The 5,523-nt window shown below is 36.4% G+C and overlaps 1 pseudogene; it reads left to right on the plus strand.

The window, feature by feature from the left end:
- Positions 1–3,197: 3,197 nt before the first annotated feature.
- LOC133327623 (glutathione S-transferase 1-like) lies at positions 3,198–3,868 on the plus strand (annotated as a pseudogene).
- The last annotated feature ends 1,655 nt before the right edge of the window (positions 3,869–5,523 follow it).

The raw sequence follows: 5,523 nt of genomic DNA on the forward strand, positions 1-5,523 counted from the left end.
ATTCATCTGGATACATTGTGATCTCTATGGCGTCCGGTGGTTACGGATGTTGTGGTTGAACAGTTTCGGAGGTATTCACTTCATTTGGGGAACCCTATGTTTCAATATACATATCTTCTACTTCCTTTTTCCGAATTTCCACTTTCGGAGATGGGTCTCATTCATGTCTTCGAACAGCTTGGTATCGAACGCTTTGATAGGCCAAGTTAGGCAAATTTCAGGTATTTGTTATAGACGAATTATAGTCTGAAGATCAGAGTTTATTCATTGGCGGTCTGTTGCTGTAGGAGATGTGAGCACCAGGTTGGTCAGTCGGCTTAGCTGGCAGTTGAAGAGGTGCAGGTATGGTAGATATCGAGCGATAAATTGAGGACAATTTGTTTTTATAGATGAGCAGAAGACAATTGAATCGGGATGAATTAAATCTGAGAACCAGCTAAAGTATCACGGAGTATTTTTATAGATCTTGAAGGGCAAGGTGACGAGAAAAGAACAGATACTCTCCTATTGTAGACAAACTTGAAGACAGGATTTCATTACGAGACATGGGAATATTTTTTGCTCAGGAAGTCTTGGTAGGTGGAAGTTTGTATAGACGTCCTGAGGTATCAGGGAGTCTTACTAGCAAGCGGAAGGTCTGCCAGCATTTATAGACGAGCTGAAGTTTCAAGGGGTCTTTATAGACAAGTGAAGCGCCAAGGAATATTTTTAAACAACTTGACGGACATATTATGAGATGAACATGAGAACAGGTAGAATTTACGTGTGTGAGGAAGGCACTGAGGTCTTCATAAACAGCCTGGTAGTTTGGAAGACTCTATAAGATCGATACTTATAGAGATGATGAATAATAAGAGCGTTTTACTGGGCAATCTGAACGCCGAGAGTATTTATAGACCAGCTGAAGTGTCCATGAGTCTTTACTGGCCACCTGAAGTATCACGAAGTATTTTTAAGAAAAACTGAAGGGCAAGATGACAACCTGAAGGACCTGAAGGCTATGATATGCTCGGCTAAGCTGTCAGCCTTCAAATAAGGGACAGGAAATCTGTAAACTAAAATTAGCTGCGTATAAGTTACAACAATACGTATACGGTCTGTATCCCAAATTATTGAAGGACAGTGGTGTCAAGGAGATTTAATAACAAACCCAAATTAAATGAGCCGTAAATTTTGGTTATCAATGCAACTCTGAACACAACTTTTATAAGGTATGATTTGTCATGGAGATCTTATAAACGAACTAATTTGAATGCGAGATACATTCTAGTTTTCAATCAAACTCGAAAAGTTTTGAAATCAACAAGATTTTAGGCATTTAATATGTTTGGTATGCTGCGTATAAGTAACGACAATATGTGTACGCTCTGTGACAACTAGAAAAGTTCTGAAATCATTAATATTTTGTACATTTAGTGTTTTGTGTATGTTACGTATAAGTAACGACAATACGTATACGTTCTGAAGCACTACAGGGAGCGAGTTTGCAGATCCAATTGAGGTTCTAAACCAATTTTTTTTTTAAATTACCAATAATTGTAGGCATATAAAATTTAATTTAAATTAAATCTCTGACTTGCATGTGGCGCATGCATAACGTCAATGCGTATACGCTCCGCATCACAACTTCTAGAAGGGCGGAAGGGTGAGTTCAAAGGCAATCCAAATTCTATAAGCGGTACATTCTGGTTCTTAATCAAAACTAAAAGGATTCGAAATAACCGACAAATTGTAGACATTTGGTCTGCTTTGTAGGTAGCGTATAAGTTACAACAATACGTATTCGCTCTGTAACTCAATTCGGAGATTTTATAATCAGTACATACCAAAATTTATAGCTATTTTATTTAAACTAAATATTTGCTTGATAAGCAGTGCATAAATAAGGTCAGTAAATAAACGTTCTGTAACGAGTTTTGTAATCCAATCCAACATTTTCGATATTTAAAACTTAATTAAAATTCAGTGACTGCTTTTTAGCGACATATACGTAACGTCAATACGTATACGCGCTGGAATACCACTTTTTAAAGGGGGTTTCCTGCACAAATCTTGAATTTAATTTTTCATAAATATTTTAATTTTATTTTTCCATCCTAAAAGTCTTGGCCTCAATATGCATTAGATAAAATTGACATTTATTAATGATGCGATCATTGTCCTCATCATCATCATGGAGGGCACAAATAATGAGCATGCTGTTATTGTTTTTTTGTCTCTATACAAATTGCAAAATAATTATGCTTACGGTTCAATAACCCACATTTAACCTTGTTAATTTTTTGTGTTTTGCACAAACTAATCTACTGCGGGACCTTGGCCGCTGCTGTATTCAATGATACATTAAATATATAATTATGATTGACACAAATAGAGCAACGAACTATTTCTAAGATAGATGAACAATGAATATTTTTGCGATAACAACTGTTCTCGAATTTCTTTCGTGAAACACACACACAATAATTATTGTTTAGCATAAAGAGAATGAAAATGTTAATGAACCTCTTCCTTCAGAATGTGAATATTTTGTGTACATGGAAATGAAAAATGCATCATTGTCATTTTGTGCGGTATGAGTGAAGTGACATTGTATTTTTTTTTTGTATTGGGTGTTTGGTGATTTTTAAATTCTGAAATTGGACAATGAACTATTGATGTGTTGTTGGCGGAAAATATCATCATATTTTTTCTAATATATGTTTAGAAAAGTTGACGGAAAATTTTGCAAATATATTTGTCCGATTTCATTGAGGGTATTGGTACAATTGTAGTTCCGCCAAGGTGGCGTATACGTATGGACGGCAATTATACGTCATTATGAGACAATGTATTAAGATCAATTTGGCTTTAATTTATTTTTGTTGGCAAGGCATTGTTAAATTTTGTTGTGATTCTGGAACAGGAGCCATTCAAATTTAGTTGTTGGACATATTTACCTCCAGCAAAATTATATATTTCATGAACACCTGACCATCAAATAGGTTTGCTCTTGTTGGATCCCTCCCATATTACCAACGGATAAAAAGGAAAGACATTTTTAAGCGTGTTTGGTAATTTCCAAAATCGAATAATGGAATTGTTGTTGGTGGAAAATATTGAATTTTTTATATTTATGTTTAGAAAAGTTGATGAAAATTTTACAAATCAAATAGCCGCCTGTTCTTTTTGTGAATTTCATCATTGTCCGTTTAAATATGTCCCCCAAACCCGTTTTGTATTATACCCCCGACAGTCCACCATGCAGTTCCGTTATGTTGTGTGCGGCTGCTTTGGGTCTGGAGCTGGAACTAAAAGCTGTGAATCTCAAAGATGGTGACCACTTGATACCGGAATTTCTGAAAATGAATCCCACACACACCATTCCCTGCTAAACGATGATGGTGTCGTGGTTACGGATTCCTATGTCATCTGTACTTATTTGGCTGATAAATATGCCGTCGATGATTTGTTGTATCCCAAAGATAAGGTCCAGCGCATGCAGGTCGATTCCAGATTATTTTTCGATTGCCGTCATCTGTTTCCAAGGGTTAGGATTATGGTGGAACCGGTTATTTATTTTGGTGAGGCCACAATTTCTGAGGAGAAAATCCGTTATATGCAACGGGCCTATGATGGTTTGGAAATGGCATTGGCCAATGGCGACTATTTGTGCCGAGAACATTTGACAATTGCCGATTTGTGTTGTGTGACCTCTGTGGCTTCGGCTGAGAAGTTTGCCCCCATTGACGGGGATAAATATCCCAAGGTGAAGGCATGGCTACAACATCTGTCGGAATTGCCATACTACAAGAAATACAATCAAGAACAGGCAGATATTCTGTACAATTTTGTTCAAAGTAAATTCGAAGAAAATAAAAAGGAATAATGGGAAGAACTAAAAGTCCTGTGGTACTTTCCAATTTATTTGTCAGAAGTCTTCGGAGAAATTCAAAAAAATCGATGAACATCGTGCATCGTCACAAGGCAAACTCCCACATATAGGCTTACACAAGCGCCGTTGACAGGTCAAGAAAGGGGTTCAAAAGTTACTATTGGTCTCGTTCTTGTTTCCTGTTTATACCCTATACAACTATGTTGTCAGGGTATTATAGCTTTGTGCAGCACCAATAGTTTGTAGCGCCGCAAAATATTGATCCTAGACCCACCTTTAAGTATACCGATGTCATATCTGGACTAGCTGAGTCGTTCTAGACATGTGTGTCCGTCCGTCCGTCTGTCCATTATATTTTGTAAACACGATACTGGCCACCGTTTTGGACCAATCTTCACGAAATTTTGCATGTAGGATGAGTTCTGGCCACTGAATGCCCCTATTGTTTTTGGTAAAGATCAGTTAATATCTAGGGGATGAAATGGACAAAATACTTAATATTTATCGTTTTTTCTGATCGCTCTAGAGGCTGCAATTATGACCCAAACATCGCGAATTTTTTCATAAAGAAGGAGATCGAGCCAAAGAAGAAGCATGCCTGTTTTTGATAAGGATCGGTCAATATTTAGCCGGTCAAATGGACCCTGATTTTTGTGTGAAAAATTAAATTAAGTTAATTAAATTAATTTGTATTCTATAGCGTATATTATTACCCCTGAAGAACATAGACCCGAAAGGTTTTCGGTATATCCAAGGGCATTGGTTGACCTTTAAATTGATACCAACTATATGGTCGTATGTACTCAGATGTGGGAGTTACACTTAAATATTTACAGGTGCTTATGTATTCAAATATTATTTAGTAACCCTTTACCACATTAGAGGGCGGAAATATAGCGCTGATCGCTTTAAAATGTTCCATGAAGTTCCAGTTATGGTCAAGGATAACACCTACAATTTTCGGTGACGATCAGTGTTTATGAGAGTCGATCTAGAGGCTCCAATGGGAGTAAGAAGATCACAACACAAGGGAAGGGAATCTGGACAAGTAATTAGAAGGGCTGTACTGAACATTAGTAATAATTGTCGGCCTCTAGTTGGTTCAGATGGTTCAAATATGGCGAAATATTGCCCAAGCTCAGAATATAGATACAGAGAAAGTTAGTTTTTCGTGGAAGTTGTGTAGGCTATAATATGGTCGGCCCCGTCCAACTATACTGCTTCCCTGACTGCTTGTATGTTACAAAACATATGCCCAAAGCATAGAACCCTGTGCCGCATATTTATAAGGGATATAAAAATAAAGAAAAAACCTTATAGGCATATAAGTGTTGACGTCATTTATACGCCCCTATGAACTTACATTTTTTTTCCATTCATATTTAAATAAAGGTATTGTCAAGCGCTGTCTTTATTGAAATTTATGCCTTGACTTTTCGTCATCATTATCACCGGTGTGATCTTGAATGTAAATAACAGATCAATCTTTGGAATATTTTTGAATATGTTTAAAGCAACAATTTTTGGGTGACAAAAAATCGAAATATTCCCCATAATGAATATTAACATAATTTAGCATTCTGTTTATCACAAATAAAAAAAATAATAACACGATAATTAAATGTTCAATATTTTGTTTTATTGTGACA

The sequence above is a fragment of the Musca vetustissima genome, unplaced genomic scaffold (genome assembly GCF_032173495.1).
Source record: "Musca vetustissima isolate MV318-11 ecotype Yass unplaced genomic scaffold, APGP_CSIRO_Mvet_v1 utg174106, whole genome shotgun sequence".
Lineage (NCBI taxonomy): Eukaryota > Metazoa > Arthropoda > Insecta > Diptera > Muscidae > Musca > Musca vetustissima.